The sequence below is a fragment of the Tamandua tetradactyla genome, chromosome 7 (genome assembly GCF_023851605.1).
Source record: "Tamandua tetradactyla isolate mTamTet1 chromosome 7, mTamTet1.pri, whole genome shotgun sequence".
NCBI classification, from domain to species: domain Eukaryota; kingdom Metazoa; phylum Chordata; class Mammalia; order Pilosa; family Myrmecophagidae; genus Tamandua; species Tamandua tetradactyla.
Genome location: NC_135333.1, coordinates 28,526,186 through 28,544,185, shown reverse-complemented (window position 1 = coordinate 28,544,185; position 18,000 = coordinate 28,526,186). Strand labels below are relative to the sequence as shown.

The following is an 18,000-nucleotide window of genomic DNA, read 5'->3' as shown; positions in this document are numbered from 1 at the left end:
CAGAGGATAAAGAGGTGCATTTAATTCCCACAAAGGGAGCCTGGATCAAGGAAATGGTCAACACTTTCTAAAGGCTTTAGATACGGATTTAATGAGACCCACAGAGGGACAGCTGAGATCTGACAGATTTAAGTAGCAAGGTTGGGATAGAATATCTAGAGCCTGATCTGTGAATTTTATAGTAACGAAGATATGAAGATGGGGAGACAGAAAAACAGGCCTGTGCCCTTGCAGAAGCATTTGCAGGTGTTTGCTAGAATGGGGATTTTGAGGGAAGGAGATCCAAAGAAGATGAGATACATTCAAGGTGCCCAAGCAGGAGAACCATGGACAGAATTGAGTCCAAAATGAGATGTTAGTCTGGTGAGAGAAGACCTCGAGACAGAATCACCCCCACTCCAGGAGGTGAGAGGGACTGGGTTTGTTTCCAAAATGGAAGTCTCTGGCAGATCCAGACCTTCTTGACTTCCTATCTCTCAGTATGGTGGACCCAGCAAGAGGTACTCTAGAGGCATTTATCAGGGAAACCTACATCTAGATCCCAAAGTAAAAATAAAGGACAAGGAGTGGTTCAGTGGTAGAATGATCGCCTTAGATGTGGGAGACCTGGGTTTGATTCCTGGACCATGCACCTCCCCAAAAATAAAATAAATAAAATAAAGACAAGGAATGAAGGCATTCTGATCCAGTCTTAACCATGTGCAAGACTGAGAAGGAGCAGGATCAACTCAAGAACCTTGGTAAGATGAGAATTAACACTGCTGGGCGCAAATGAAACAAGAATGGGAGCATCTGAGGGAAATGGAGAGAGGTTTCAGGAAGCGCTGTTCCTCCTACCAGTGAAGCCACATCCATTACCCAAGGCCTGAAGGCTCAAAGGCCAACTAACGTGGCTTTGGGAAGGAGAAACTGATGGAGGTGCATTGGTCTCCTGCAGTCCTCATCCAGTTGGCTATAATTCAAGTTTGAATTCAATGAGTCTATTGCTGGAGTCTTCTCTGAATTCTCTTCATGTTCATCCTGTCTGCCATTCCTCAGTTCTTATGAATGTTTAAATGATGTCCAACTGGCATCTGAAGCTCTCCCATAACCATGTCTATCCCTAGAGTTGCAAAGCTAAAATCTAGCAAATGACAGAAAGAGCTAAGAGAAAGTGTAGTCCAAAAAATAACTTAAGGAGGGGTGAGCAATACAGTAGATGCTGGCACCCAATGGGGTTGAGAAATGATTCTGAAAAGCAGTCCTTCACATTTGTTCATTCATTCATGAATTCATGCATCACTCATTGACACACCACTTTCTATGTGCCTAGAACTTGCTAAGCTCTGGGGACCTAAAGAACAATTAGACAGGGTGGAGAGGGGGCCCAGACATGAGCATGCACAGATGATAGCACAATGTGAAAAGAGCTTCCAGCTACAGCCTCTACAGGTTCATCCCTTCCCCTTTCCCCTTGTGATCCAGCAACACTGAAGTGCTCCTAGCTTCCCTGCACCCTCAGGAAGTTTTGTCCTCTGTTCCTCCACACGCACTCTCTCCTCTGCTGTCTTGAACCCTTAGCCTTTCTTTCCTCTGGTCATTTCCTGATTGTTTTTCCTGACATGCTCAGCAAATTGACTTTCTCCAGGACATCCTCAGACCCTCAGTGTGATTCTGATGTTTCTCCCCTACGCTCCCACAACAACGTGGGCATTCTTCTGGCATAGATGAACAATATTGAATGGAAGTAGTTGAGCAGGTATATTTGCCTAGTTCCCAGTCTTAACAGGAAAACATTCAATATTTAACTCCTAAGTATGATGTTTGCTGACTCATTATTGTACATACCTTTTGTCAGATTGAGGAAATTTCCTTCTGTTCCTATTTTGCAGAGAATTCTTGTTAGGAATGGAAATTTAATATTGTCAAATGCATTCTCTCCTATTATTGATTTTTTTCTCCTTTATTCTGTTTATATGATTAATTGAGTTGATTGATTTTCAAATGTTAAACCAACCTTGCATTCTTGGCATCAATCATACTTGGTCATACTGTGTTATTCTTTTTATATATGCATGTGAGTGTATATTTGTATTCAATTTGTTAATACTTTGTTATAGATTTTTGTATCTATGTTGATCAAGGATATATCTGAAAAAAATTTAAGGCTTATTCCAATTTTTAAATTAAGTTTATACTGGTCTCATAAAATGAATTGGGAAGTGTTCTTTCTTTCTCTGTGTGCTGAAAAAAATTGTGTATGATGTTTTTTCTTTGAATGTTTGATGGAATTCAACAATAAAACGATCTGGTCTGAACTTTTCTTAGGGGAAAGTTTCTGATAAAGAATTCAATTTTTCTAAGAGATATAAGGCTATTGCTATCTTAATATTTCATACTGTGTTCATTTTGGATAATCGTATTTTCCAAAGAATTTGTCCATTTCTTCTAAGTTGTCAAATTTGTCAGCATAAAGTTGTTCATTATATTCTCGTTATCATTTAAATTTCTCTAGAGTCTGTAATGATGTCATCTTTTATTCTTGATGTTGGTGAGCTGTGTCCTCTCTCTTTTTTTCCTGATCAGTCTAGATAAGGATTTATTAATATTATTGATCTTTTCAAAGAACCGGTTTTCATCTTTGTTAATTTCTATTATTGCTCTGTTTTCTGTTTCATTGTTTTCTGCTCCCATCTTTATTTTCCGCTTACCTTGAGTTTAATTTTCTCTTTTTCTAGTTCATTGAAATCTTGGATCACTGATTTTAAATACTTCTTATTTTCTAATATAAGCATTCAAGGGCATTGTATTAGTTTACTACAGCTGCTGTAACAAATTACCACAAAGTTGGTGACTTAACACAAACACAAATTTATTCTCCTACAGTTCTGGAGGTCAGAAGTATGAAATAAATTCATTGGGCAAAATTGAGGAGTCAACAGAACTGGTTCCTTCTGAAGGCACTAGGGGAGAATCAGTTTCCTTGCCTTTTCTAGCTTCTGGAGACCAGCTACCCTTCCTTCATGATTCCAAACTCTTGTCACATCTCCTATTTCCTCTTCTTTCAGCAAATCTCCATTCTTCTTCTGTCTTACAAGGCTATTTATGATTGTATCCAGGGACCACCTACATAATCCAAGATAATCTCCTTATCCTCAAAATCTTTAATTTAATCACAACTGCAAGGTCCCTTTTTTCATATAAGTTACATTCACAGGTTCTAGGAATTAAAACATGGGACATATTTGTGGGCCCATTATTCAGCCTATTACGGCTATAAATATTTCTCTAAGCAGTGTTTTAGCGGTATCTTGCCAATCTTATATGTTGTGTTTTCATTTTAATTCAGTTTGTTTATGTTTTTCCCTCCTTAGGAATTCTTCTTTGACTTGTGGATTATTTAGAAGTATATTGTTTTATATCTAAACATTTGGGATGTACCTACATATCTTATTGTTATTGACTTCTCATGTAATTTTGTGGTGATTATAGAACATACTCTGCATGACTTCAATCCTTTAAATTTATTGAAACTTGTTTTATGGCCCAGCAAATCATCCACTTTGGTGAGCACACCATGTGCACCTGAAATAATGTGTATTCTGCAGTCATTGCAAATAATGTTCTATATTTTTCAGTTAGATCAAAATAATTAATAATGTTCTGATTCTCTATGACTTTTTTAATTTTTTGTTTATTTGTTCTATCAATTATTATGAAGGAATATGTTAAAATTTCCAACTATAATCTATGAATTTTTAAAAATTTCTAACTATGAGTCCCTGAAAGTTTATTTATTATTTTCTGAACTTTTTTCTCTTATTTCTTTTATGTACAAGCTCACTCTTCTCTGCCATCTCCATTCTGCTATTAAGCACATCTACTGAATTTTTAAGTTCAGATGTTCTGTTTTTCAGCTCTAAAGTTTTCTTTGGGTTTTGTTTGTATTTTTCTGCTGAGTTTTATCTTCTCATATATAAACCTGATCGGATATGGTTATAATGGCTTCTTTAAAGTTCGCATCCGTCATTTCACCCTCTGGGTCACATAAGTGTTGACCTTTGATTGTCTTTCCTTTTGAAAGGAGATTACATTTTCCTTGCTCTTTCTATATCAAGTAATTTTGGATTATATCCCAAACATTATTATTGTTTTATTGAGGAAACTGGATTCTGTTATATTCCTCCAAAGATATTAAATTTTTACTTTAACAGGCAATTAATCTGGTTAGACTTAAACTGCAAATTCTGTCATGTTTGTGGTGTGAAGCAGCTAAGATCTCATTTCAGACTTTTTAGTCTGTCTCATGCATGCGTAGTTCAGGGGTCAGACACAGGGTGGAGATTATACACAGAAGTCGGGTTGTGCCTTTGTGGCTCTCTCTTTCACAGGTTTCTGCCCTCACTCTCCAGCCATCTTGGTTGCCCTGGGCACTATTTCTGGGCTTCCTGAGGCCAGAAAGATGATGAGCTTTCGAGCAGCATTTTAGTCACCTTGTGCCATGTCTTGGCTGCATCTGCCCTCGGGTCAAAACTACAAAAATGGGGGCCTCACACTGTGCCTGCCTTTTCCTCCAAACTTTGACTCTCTCTCAAAATTGTTATCCTCTGGAACCCTAAAGTAGTTGTTTTTGCATTTTGTCTAGAGTTTCTTTTTATCTACAGGACAGTTTGTTAGGAGCTTACCTGAACTTGCTTTGGAGCTTTAGTTCCTTCGCTGACTTGCTCTGTGAACTCAAACAAACCCTGTCCCTCCCTTTGCCTCAGTTTCCCTACCTACACAATGAAATAATCCCATCTGCCTCAGAAGGGATAAAATGATAAAGAGGTAAGTACACTGCAAATTATAGGGTGCTCTTTGGAAATAATAATGCCCACCACCCCTGCTGCTCCTTCACAGGCAGATATGGGTCCAGGGTGTCCCTTGTACATTTACAAGACCTTATGGGGAGAGTGAGATCGGATCTCCGTGTTCAACTCCCCCTCCCATCCCCTACCCCTTGGGGACAAAGCAGAAAAATTAAGATCCCCATTTTGGAGTCAGATCTGGATTCCCATATCCACACCTGTGTGATCTTGGGTGAGTTGTTTCCCATTCTGAGCCTTGATTTCTTCATTTATAAAACATGTACATTCCTCCTAGAGTTGATTTGATAATTACGTAAAAAACTGCTTGTGAAGAGTTCAGCACAATCAGCCCTCAATGGTTGGTAACTGCTCTCGAGAGCCATGGAGCAGGAAACAGGATTTGCTTTTCTTCCTTGGTCCCCTCTGAGTTGCTATAATGCTTGTCCCTCCTTTTCCACCGGGAAAGGACAGGTGGTCAAGGAGAGAGAGTGCAGATGAGACTGCAAACCGCCTTCCACAGACTTCTGAGGCCATCCAACCTTTGGCATCCACCAACTGGTCTTTTAACTTCTACTTCCAGCCCCAAAACACTTACCTTTGCCTCCTTGAGCCTGGGCCTTGCTCAGGGCACTGGAGACTTCGCTGAGCAGAGCATGGTCCCTGCACTTGAGAAACCCACAGTCCAAGCACCACACTCTACTGGGAGGAGACAGACAGGGAAGGAGGGTGCTTAAACATGTGGCTGTGGTTACGTACCCACAAAGTGCCACGGTGGCGCCAAGCCGGCAGCAGGGGACTCCGTCAGGGAGGGCCCTGGAGGACTCCATCCTCTGCGTTGTTTGGCCGAGGGTGGAGCTGAGGTTGAGGTTGGTGCTTGGCAGAATTATTTCTTCTGCGTGACTTCAGTTTCCCTTTCAGGCGTAACTTGGATACTGGAGAGAGAGTCTAATTTTAACTTCAGATTGGGAGCTGGCATCTGCGGAGGTGATAAGAGCGAGGTCTCATTAGTCAGCAATGGGGGCAGGGAATGTGGCCCCCCTCGCCTCCTTAAGATGACCCTGGGATAGCCTTGATTCTTGAAGACAATTAGTTAACTATGTAGCTTTCACAATGTGACCACGTGACTGTGAAAACCTTTGTGGCTGACCCTCCCTTTATCCAGGGTATGGACAGATGAGTAAAAAATAAGGACAAAAAAAAAAAAAATCATGGGGGGGCAGTGCAATGGTGGCTCAGTGGCAGAATTCTTGCCTGCTATGCTGGAGACCCAGGTTTGATTCCCAGAACCTGCCCATGTAAAAAAAAAAAAAATATATATATATATATATATATATATATATAATTTGGCTTGGGAGGTTTAAGAGGTAAAAAAAAAATGGGGTAGATTGCAATACTAGTGGTCAATGAGAGGGAGGGGTAAGGGGTATGGAATGTATGGGATTTTTTTTCTTTGTTTCTTTTTCTGGAGTGATGCAAATGTTCTAAAAATGATCATGGGGATGAATACACATCACCAGGTGTATTCTATGTGATTATATTGTGAACCATTGATTGTATACTTTGGATGGACTCTATGGTACATGAAAATAACTCAATAAAATATTTGTAAAAAAAAAAAAAATGACCCTGGGAGGAAAGGATTATTGTCCACTTTGACAAATGAAGAAACTGAGGCATAGGACATTTAGGCAACTAGCCCAATGTAGCAGAGCCTGGATTCAAACCTAGATTTCTCTGACTTCTCTTTCCACATGCTGTGCCCCTGAAGGGTGGAGGGGCAGGTGGGAGCTGAGGGTTCCCCAGGCTCCACATGGATCCTGGGACCACTTGGGGTAGGGCCAAGTGACCCCAAACACAGTAGATGGGAGGAGTATGCATTTCTCCAGGCACTTTGTAGAAGCAGAGGAGGTGGAGCTGGGGCATAGAAGACCACAGCCCAGCTCTTTCTCCAAGTGGCCTGGCCCCCCAGGAATGGGCTTGGGGACTTCATCAGTATGGTCTGGGCCAGAGCTGCCCTCCAGAAACTTGCCCCTCTTTTTGTTTTTTTAATTAATTTTTAAATTTTTAAAGAAATATGACAAGAAACATAAACATTCTTAACATATGATCATTCTGCTCTACATATATAAGCAGTAATTCACAATATCATCATATACTTGCATATTCATCATCATGATCATTTCTTAGAACATTTGCACAATTCAGAAAAAGAAATAAAAAGACAACAGAAAAAGAAATAAAACGAAAACAGGAAAAAAAATTATACGTACAATACCCCTTACCCCTTCCTTTCATTGATCACTAGTATTTCAAACAATTTATTTTAACATTTGTTCCCCCTATTATTTATTTTTATTCCATGTGTTCTACTCGTCTGTTGACAAGGTAGATAAAAGGAGCATCAGACACAAGGTTTTCACAATCACACAGTCACACTGTGAAAGCTATATCATTATACAATCATCATCAAGAAACATGGCTACTGGAACACAGCTCTACATTTTCAGGCGGTTCCCTCCAGCCTCTCCACTACATCTTGACTAACAAGGTGATATTTACTCAATGCATAAGAATAACCTCCAGGATAAACTCTCAACTCTGTTTGGAATCTCTCAGTCATTGACACTATGTCCATTTCACTCTTCCCCCTTTTGGTCAAGAAGGTTTTCTCAATTCCCTGATGCTAAGTCTCAGCTCATTCTAGGATTTCTGTCCCACGTTGCCAGGAAGGTCCACAGGAGTCATGTCCCACGTAGACGGGGGAGAAGGTGGTAAGTTTGCTTGTCATGTTGGCTTAGAGAGAGAGGCCACATGTGAACAACAAAAGAGGTTCTATGGGGGTGACTCTTAGGCCTACTTTTAAGTAGGTTTAGCCTGTCCTTTGTGGGGTTAAGAAACTTGCCCCTCTTGAGGCTTCCTCCAGGGTGCTGCTCCTGAAGTCAGCAGGTGGGAGGGGCAGGGAGAATTTCTTTCTAAATGCAAGGAATCCAGAGATTGTTTCATCTGCCCTCCGAGCACCTACTCTGCGCCATGCCCTGTGGAGAAGCTGATGCCCTGGGAGGGGAGTGCCTTGCCCAGGGTCGTGTGATGGGAGGCCGGGCAGGGAAACTGCAGGACTCTGTGGCCCTCCACCTGCTCTGTGTTCAGGACTGCTGGGCGAGGGGAGAGGAAAGATGCAGTCCTGAGTGTCCCAAGTTGGAAATATGACCCAGACGATGTGGGAGCAAGAAGGACACATTGCAGAATGACAGCCGCTGCAGGATCTTGGCTTTGTAAATTTTAAAATAAGAAGCTGCATGGTTTATATGTGCATTTTACTATAGGATTGTGAGCTTAGGTCTGTGTTTACAGAAGCAGAGACAAACTTTTTAGGACACAAACCAAGTCATTTGTTCGCTACCTGTGTGGAGTACAATTAATTGGGGATGGAATAGAATTCCATTTCTTACTTTAGAAATGTCTGGATTATTAAGGTCACTTTTTTTTCCTTCTTAAATCCCAGAGTCAGAAGTCCTGGGGCTGGCTTCCACTCTGCCTGCCAGGAGTTGGGTGATCCTGGGTAAGTCACTTCCCTTCTCTGAGCCTCATTTTTTTCACCTGATAAGTGGGGTTAGGATTCCCTGCTCTGTTGACCCCACAGGGCTGTGAGCATCCAATAAAGTTCTGCCTAGTGGCAGGAGGAGGCAGGCCCTCAGCAGGCGGGAGGAGGTGGAGGGAATGGAAACAGGCATTGCAAGCCCAGCCACCCCCAGAGGTCCAGGAGAAACTGGGTGAGCTGTGAACTCGCACTGGCTACTCAGATCCGGCCAAGCAGGAGTGAGGGCTCCAGGCTGTTCCATTTCCTCATGGTTAAATGTGATCGATTACGTGGTAGGACATTTCCTACATTTTAAATGTTTGAACATAGATTAAAAATTTTAATGCTATATATGCAAATCAAAAGCAAAACACACACATAACAGTCAGTTCGACTTAGCCCACACTCTGCCAATTTTCTACCCTGTGGTTACAGGCTGCTACATGTACTTTATACTTTATAGTACAAAATGCTGCTTTCACCTCCCCATTCTTTTCAACACAATAGTCCCTAGTAAGAACGGGTCCTAATATACCCACCTAAGCCTATGTGGGTGTTCTCCTGTTGAATGTCCTCAATATGTTTTGATATTGGAAATGATGGTGGAACGAGACTCACTCCTTGGGGGGCGGGGAGGGGGACTTGGGAAACTGCCTGAGCCTAGAGCATCCCCTTAAGTCTGGCCTCCCTGGCTTCCAGCAAATGAGGCAAGAAATTGCTTGCTGTCTTTGATACCAGCATGCTGTGAGTAGACCATGGCAAAAAGAGAACGAAGAAGATTCTTTTCCCTTGAGCCCCTTGGCTCAAGATGCATCCTTAGGAGTGCGATCCATAGCGGGAGCGGAGAGCGGACCCCAGAGAGCCCCAAGCACCCCCACCCCCACCGCCGCCGGCCCAGTTACCATCACACCCCGGCTGCCGCAGCCGGCCCTAGTCACCATCACTGCCATCATTTGCAGCGAGGCCGAGACCCCCAGCAGCCGCCTGCGGCCCCCGCCCTCAGCACTGCGGACACCAAACCGGGCACCACGGGCAGCAGCGTCCCGGGCGGCCTCGCATCGCAAAAAGGTTTGGGGAACAGTAAAATGGTTCAATGTAAGAAACGGATATGGTTTCATCAACAGGAATGATCCCAAAGAAGATGTGTTTGTACACCAGACTGCCATAAAGAAGAATATCCTCAGGAAGTGCCTTCGCAGTGTAGGAGATGGAGAGGCCGTGGGGTTTGATGTTGTTGAAGGAGAAAAGGGGGCGGACGCGGCACACGTCACAGGCCCGGGTGGAGTTTGCAAGGCAGTAAATATGCCGCAGACCGTAACCATTATAGACGTCATCCACGCCGCAGGGGTCCTCCACGCAATTACCAGCAAAATTAGCAGAATACTGAGAGTGGGGAAAAGAACGAGGGATCAGAGCGAGCTCCCGAAGGCCAGGCCCAAGGACGCCGGCCCCACCGCAGGCGACGATTCCCACCTTAGGACATGCGGAGACCCCGTGGGCGTCAACCGCAGTGTTCCAACCCTCCCGTGCAAGGAGAAGTGATGGAGGGTGCTGACAACCAGGGTAAGTGGGAGAACAAGGTAGACCAGTGAGGCAGAATATGTATCGGGGTTATAGACCACGATTCCGCAGGGGCCCTCCTGGCTAAAGACAGCCTAGAGAGGGTGGCAATGGAGATGATAAGGAAAATCAAGGAGATGAGACCCAAGGTCAGCAGCCACCTCAACGTCGGTACCGCCTGAACTTTAATTACCGATGCAGACGCCCAGAAAACCCTAAACCACAAGATGGCAAAGAGACAAAAGTAGCTGATCCACCTGCTGAGAATTCATCGGCTCCGGAGGCTGAGCAGGGCGGGGCTGAGTAAATGCCGGCTTACCATCTCTACCATCGTCCAGTTTAGTCATCCAACAAGAAGAAGTGAATATGAAATTCCATCAATAAGAAAGGAACAAAAAATTGGAGCGCATCCTTAGCCCATCAGCTTATTGGGACAAATGAAGAACCCCCACAGGGTTTCACCGCCAACCAAGGTCACGGTATTTGCCAACTTGTGCGTCTCCTCCCGGGAACACAGCCGGTGCCTGCGCCGCTTGTCAGGGTCGAGGCCTCCAGCCTCAGGACTCCCCTGAATCCATGTGCTGTTTGAAAATGCTTTAGGCCCATGTGTGCTCTTCCTTCCAGGTCCTCCAACATGACCTGCCAATCCAGCACTAAGGGGAAGAGCCTGTGACGGGGGGACCTGGCCTAGTTTGGGTACTCAAGGAAGGTCTCTGAGGATTGCAGTCTGAGCTAAGATGTGGAGGTTGACCGAAGGTTACGCAGATGAAGAGGACGGCGAGGGGAAGTGGCCATAAAAGCATTCCAGGCAGACAGCCCTGTATTTGCAAAGGCCTGTGGCTGGGAGGGCGTTTCAAATGCAGACCTGAGATTCAGGGTCTGAAGGATGGACAGTGTGGGTCAGAAAGGAAACTAATCAGACTCTACTGTGGGCTGCTCAACCTTCCCTGCATCGGCAGAGAGGACTCCTGCTTCCTCCTGCCAGGGCTTCCCTACGAGATCTGGGGCATTGGGAGCCCCCGACGTGGCCGGCAGGTGGCACTGTCGGCACAGACTTCAGTCCTGTTGGAACAGCGCATCTGCGGCCCAGGGACCCTGGAAGACAGATCCCGCCGCGTGGCTGCTTTTGACGTCAGCAGTAACGGGAGATGCACAAAGCCAGAGCAGGGAGGGGCAGAGGGCTAGTACCAGGAGGGAGCCAAGGGGGCCAGGTAGAGGGTACCCCAAAGACACCATCTGGGAGCTGACAAATGATTTATAAAAGTGGATAGGTCCTGGAATCCCATGGAGCAGGAGGGATGGAGCCAGAGAAATACTGTTTTGTGACCCTGTGCGCTCCTAAACCAGAGGCCCAGGAAAGCCCAAGCAACATACAGCTTCCCCATCCATGTCAGCTTCCTCGTCCATTTCAGCTTCCCCATCCCTGTTGAGGACTGCGCCTCCCACCTCCCATCAGGGCCAGCAGGTTTGCCTGTGGAACAGAATGGTCCAATGTCTTTTTAGGTGTAGATGCAGTTAGAAATGTCCTCAGTGTTCCCCTGGCTTCAGACCCACACATGGAGCCACACATGGACCTGGGTTTGAATTCCACTCTGGCCTCCTCATTTCCTCTGGCTCCTGCCTTCCTTCTATTCTCAAACTAAGCATCCGTCCCTCTGGTATGGGCAGTGGCTCCAAAAGAATTTTGGTAATCATTTGGGCTCTTGGCCACATTTTTTCTGGTGTCTTCCACTGCCAGGCACATGGGATTATACTTTCTGGCTTACTTAGGGTCTGGTGTGGGCTGTTTGACCAGTTCTGGCCAATAAATTTTGAATGGAAATAATATATGTCATCTCTAAGGCATAGCATTTGATGCTGATATAAGACCCTTTTCCTCTGTCATGACAATGTGCAATGCTCAGAGACTGACTGCTCCATTGGCCTGGGTCCAAGAAGAAAAACCACAAGGAGAAGAGCAGCAGCTCACCCATAGGGGACATGTAGCTGGAGGAAGAAGTAAACTCAGTTGCTGTAAACAACTGAGATTTGGGGGTTGTTTGTTATTGCGGCATAACCTAGCCCATCCTTGCTGATACAAGCAAAGCCCCAGGAAATCATGGTGCCATCCTCAGAACACTGTGCAAGATGCATAACTTCCATTCCTTCTATTAACCAGAGTGATTATTAACAAAAATGATGTCACTTGGTGAGCACCTGCTATGTGGCAGGCATAATACTAAGTTCTTTGACAAATGTGATCTCATGAATCCCCGCCACAGACCTAGCATTATTCCTCTCATCTACGGTCAGGGACTGAAGCTCAGGGAGAATTAAGGTCTTGCTCACAGTAGGTAAGAGGCAGAATTGAGATACAAACATGGGGATCTCTGACTCCAAAACTCTCACTTTTTCCACCATTATGCTGCTATCACAGATAAAGCAGGACTAGGCATATCCAGAAAAAAGTTAAAAAAAAAAAAAAACTATGCATTTTTAAAGAAATGATCTCTTGGCAGGAAAAATATTAACATCTGCCTTTTCACTAAATTGAAAGTGAAAGATGATGCTGACAGGCTGAACAAAGACTCTGGCTATATCTGGGGTGATGTTTGACAACGGAATCTTCATGCATTTTATCCTGCTAGCATTCTCTCCCAGATAAGCAGCAGCAGGCGCCAAAGGTGAACAAAAAAATCATTTAAAGGGATAATTTTGCCCATCACTTAAAATTCTTATGAGCAAATTGGGAAATGCAGATTATCCATCTTCTTTGCAACGGGATAGCCCTTGGGAAAAGAAAATGTGCACAGCCCCACCTCTCCAAGCAGTCCCACCAGCTGCACACCCCCTTTCCCTCCCTCCTCACCTGCTAATCCTGGAGGACTCAGCACAATTGAGTCCTGCCAGGCTGGGCCCCCTCTGTCCCCGTGGGGTGTGGAAGTGATCTGGGATTGTACAGTCTCCTCTCTTAGATATAAGCATAAGCTCCGGGAGGGCAGGGATAGCCTCCTTTTTTTTTTTTTTTTTTTAATTTAAACTTCTCTTTGTGCAGTTGTAAGAAATCATACAGAGATCCCGTGTACCCATTTCCCAGTTTCCCCAAAGGGTCACATCTTGTGAAACTGTAGTACAATATCGTAACCAGGGTATTGACATTGATACAGTCAAGACACAGAAACTTTCCAGTACTCGAGGGGGCCCTTTTACCACCACTCCCACTTCCCTCCTCTCCCCACCCCCATCTCTGGCAACCACTAATCTAATTGTCATTTCTCTAATTTTGTCCTTTCGAGAATGTCAGATAAATGGGATTATACAGTCTGCAACCTTTTAGGGATTGGCTTTCTACACTCAGTTTAATCCCCTAGAGATATATCCAGCTGGCCACATGTATCCATAGTTTGCTTCTTTTTTTCTTTTTTTTTTTTTTTTGTATGCTGTATGGCGGGGCTCACATTTCATTCTTTCTCCATGTGAGAATCCAGTTATTGCAGCGCCATTTGTTGATTTTGTGTGTTTGTTTTTGTTGGTTTGTATGTTTGTTTTTTGGGAAGTGCATGGGCTGGGAATTGAACCCAGGTCTCCCGCATGGCAGGCAAGAATTCTACCACTGAACTACCCTTGCACCCCTGGTTTGTTTCTTTTTATTGCTGAGTAGTATCCAGTGTATGGAAGTGCCAGTTTGTTTAACCATTCCCTTGCCGAAAGGTCATTCATTTTTCCATCACCAGTGCTTCCTAGAATCACACTTGCAAAGTCAATCCTAAAGAGAAGTGTCAATTGTAATGAGTTTGGGCTCTGGCGTTGGAATCCTGGCTGTAGAATTTAATATTCTTGTAAGTTTGAGCAAATTAGTTAGCCTCTGACTGCTTTGGTTTTCTCATCTGTAAAATAGGAATAGAGGCAATGCCCATTTTATTTAGTGGTTATGAAAATTAAATGAATCAACACATGTTATATGCTTAGCACAAAGCCTGGCACATAGTAAGAACTCAGTAATTTGATATGTAATATAAAATAATGAACATTCAATGAACTCAATTGAAAAAATCTGCAATAAGAAAATTCGGATTTGCAAAATGCTCCAATTAGTGGTTTATGGCACATATTTAAAGGAATTATTCACTTCCAGAGCCATCATGCAATTTTCTTCTATGTATCAAGCTTCTCTGATCATTAAAATAGAAATATTTGAAAATAATCAAGTAGAACCTATCGGTGATGCTGTGACCCTTCAATCTCAGTCCCCAGCCTCTCTCTGGAGCAGTGCTGAACTAATTCGCTGGATCAGTATTTATTGAGCACCTACTGTATTCCAGATACTGTTCTAGGTGCCAGGGATATTCTAGTGAACAAACCAGAAAATGCCCTGGCCTCGCAGCAGAAAATCACATAGAAGAGGAAGCGCTGCTCTACCTCATCTCTGATTTCAAAGGAGGTGGAAACAGACTTACATAAAGAGGGAGGGTTGGAGCCCCAGAAAGTTATGCAGTGGATTACTCAGGAGAATGTGGATGTGTCCTCAGCTTTAGTTTTTAAATAAATAGAATTGGTTTGTGTCTTCCTGGCTTGAGCGTGGGTCTGCTTGCAGACCAGAGGATGCACTTCATGACTCTTCTGGTCCCCTCCTCACCCTCACCTCCACACGCTCTTCCAATCCCCGCCCGCTCCCCCGCCCACTGCCACGATGTGTCCACATGACTCCAGGACGTGCTGTGCTGCAGGCACGAAGGTTAACTGGGACCTGGGCTCTGGGCAGCTGCTGGAAGTGGTGACTTGCAGGAACCAGCCCTGAGCTCCTGCTTTCCCCCAGGACTCACCTGAGCCTGAGCCTAGTGACAGGAGATGCTAACTGGCCCATGGCCTTGGCCTCATTAGCTTGGCGCCCTCCACCTGAGTTGCCTGGATCGGGGCCAGCCAGGGAAATTAGCTCAGGCCCACAGGCCCCAGGGAAAGGTGGCAGGCAAAAAATAGACCAGAGAGAGCCAGACAGCCCTTGCGCGGAAGTCACGGGCTCAGCGTCCTTGCTCTACAGATGGGGGCCGAGGCACAGGCAGGGAAGAGGCCTGGCCAAGGACACTGTGCGAGGTGGGGCAGAGCTGCTATTACAGCGGGAGTCACCAGCTGCCCAAGGCCACGTTCTTCCCTCACCTGGGCCTCCCATCAGGCTGTGGTCAGGAAAGGATGGATGTAAGGAGCGAACACCAAGGCCGCAGATAATAGGACAATTATCCACAGGCTGTTCATTGTCTCTATTACATAGAAGTAAGAAATGGTCTAACACAGAACACTGCTGTACATCTATTAAATAGATAAAAATAACACACTGACAGACAGTATCGCCAAACAGCTAAAAGTGGAGGCTCTGGACCCCTCCCAACCCCCGCTTGGCTGGAATCCCAGCTGCACTCCTTTCTTACTGTGTATTTTGAAGCAAGTTACTCAATCTCTCTGTGCCTCACTTCCCTCACCTGTAAAATGGGGATAACGATGTAACCCATGCAAGGTGGTGGTGCAATGAGAAACTTATCCACAGAAAGTAATGCAACCTGGGCCTGCCATGGAATCACACTGGACCAGTGTTGTTAAGGAGGGAATTTCAGTTCCACAGAAAGGAATACAAAGAAAAGAAAAATCTACCTGCTTCACGGGACCCTTTCCCCAAAAGAAATCTCTACAACAGCCTCCAGTCCCCATGGATCCTTATAGGAAAACAACCCATTCAAACTTTACCCATTGGGGTGAGTGTGTATTGAATAATATCTTTCTAAATATGGCATTAAAGCATAATACCTACACAGGTACTGCACCTTGCCTCATCCAATTAATAACAACCTGGGTATCTTTTTTTATATGCTGGTTCAGATTTGCCTTTCCTTTTCAGTGGCTGCATGGTATTCCATTCTGTGGATATATTTAACCAGACCCCAACAGAAGATGGTCACAGCACACAGGAGAGGTCCAGTGTAGCCGAAATGGATGGAGTCATAGGAAATAAGGTCACAAAAATTGGTTGTGGGGAGAAGCCAGTCTGGAAAGGCTGCCTACTGTATGATTCCAATTGTATGGCGTTCATGAAAAGGCAAACCTAAAGGGACAGTAAAAAGGTCAGTGGTTGTCAAGGACTGAGGAGAAAGGGGCGGGTAGGGGCGGGGTGGAATAGATGGAGCCCAGCACGTTTGTAGGGCAGTGAAACTGCTCTGTACGCTATACTGCTATGGTGACACATGACACGATGCATTTGTCCAAACCCATAGAACTCTAAACGGGAAGAGTGACGCCTAAGGTAATCCATGGACTTTGGTTAATAATGGGTCATTGATACTAGTTCACCAATTCTAACAAATATATCACACTGATGCAAGTTGTGAGCGGAAGGAAAAATTGGTGAGGAGGCAGGATGTGGGGACTCTCTGTACTTTCTGTACATCTTTTCTGTAAACCTAAAATGGCTTTAAAAAATAAAATCTACTAATGATGCTGTTTAAAAAGAGTAGGTTGTGGGAAAATTGTGCCGGACTTGATTATCAGCTCTGCAGCTTCATTCATTCAAATGATAGCTTCCAGCCATGCACTGAGCACTAACTGCTTCCCTCATTATCTCTAGGCTTCACAGTCTCAACTGGCCTGGGTAAGTCACCATTGAAATTCCATTAACAGTGAGGCCCAAAGAGAAGAAGCTACTTCCCCGGGTCCCAGCACGAGTCAGGGCAGGCTAGCCCAGTAAGTGCAGCCCGCCATCTCCCGACCTGCCACATTGTGCCTCAGGCAGGGGAGGGCTGGGCTAATTTCCTGTAGCAAGAGACAAACCCCCTCCTGCTGCTGCATTCTCTGATTTTCCCTAGGCAGATTGTTCTAGATTATTCTCTGCGCTCCCACCTCATCTCAGCTGTGCATTGCTCGGGGACTCCTGAATGGGGGGCGCCTAGCATCCTGGATGGGTTCAAGCCCAGGGTGGGGTGGTGGCCGCAGTGAGGCCCAGGGCCTGTTAGTCCAGGCAGGGCTGAGTTGGAGCAGGCTCCGGGAGAGGGGACTAGGGTCACCACTCAGACCCCAGCCTTGCTCCTGGCTCTGACTCCTAAACTTCTTCGGGATCATTTCAATCCATCAGCTTCCTGAGCATCCTCAGGGCCACTAGTTGCTGAAACCACACTCCCCCTGCCCCCTTCTTCCGGTCTTCGCTGAGGCCCCTCTCTGCAGACCCACCTGGGAACCACTTTTCCTGCATGTGCTGTTGCTTCAGGGCCATGTTGCAAGAGTTAGCCCTCTCCTCCCCCCTGCTCCTCGCTGAAGTCCCACGTCACAGCCTGCCCCGGGCCGGGCTCTCCAGCGTGACCCAGCCTGCAAGCAGGCACTGAGCACCTAAAGGAAAAAATATGAAAAGCGATCCCTATCTCAGGCCCTGAGAAAATTAATTCCGCATGTAAAGGTGAAACACAAAGCTTTAGGACTTTTTGAAGAAACATACAGAATAATATTTCTATCACCTTGGGGCAACAGGATATCTTAAGACAAAAAAAATTTTTTAAAGGAAAAGACTGATAAATTTGACTAAATTTAAATTCATCAAAAGACACCAAAAAAGGGAGTGGAAAAAACAAACCACAATCCGGGTGAAGATATTTTCAGCACATAAGTGACACGGGATTTCTACATCCCTTCTAGGATGTAGAAGGGATGGGAACAAATTATTAAGAAAAAGGCAACCTAATAGGAAGCGGGACAAAAAGCACGGGCAGGTCTTTGGAGATGAGGAAATCGGATGCCAGTGAACTTCAATAGAAATAGAGAAATGCGCAGTAAAGTGAAAATACCCTGCTGTGCCTGTGCCCGGGCCTTCTGGGCCTTCTCTCTCTCTCTCTCTCTCACAGCTGCTCCCCCCTCGGGCACCTCCCCTTCCTCCCTGCCTCCCCACCCCCACCCCCACCCCCCCGCCCCCTACCTGCTATTAAGGGACCTAGAAATGGAATTTCTAAAAAGTGTCAGAGCCTGGTTGGCTTGTTTCCTCCCTGCCCACACCCGGTTCTCTTCCTGACACATTGAGACAAACAACAG

At 45.1% G+C, this 18,000-nt stretch overlaps 1 pseudogene; it reads left to right on the top strand.

The window, feature by feature from the left end:
• Nucleotides 1-9,158: 9,158 nt before the first annotated feature.
• LOC143690393 (Y-box-binding protein 1 pseudogene) lies at nt 9,159-12,113 on the top strand (annotated as a pseudogene).
• The last annotated feature ends 5,887 nt before the right edge of the window (nt 12,114-18,000 follow it).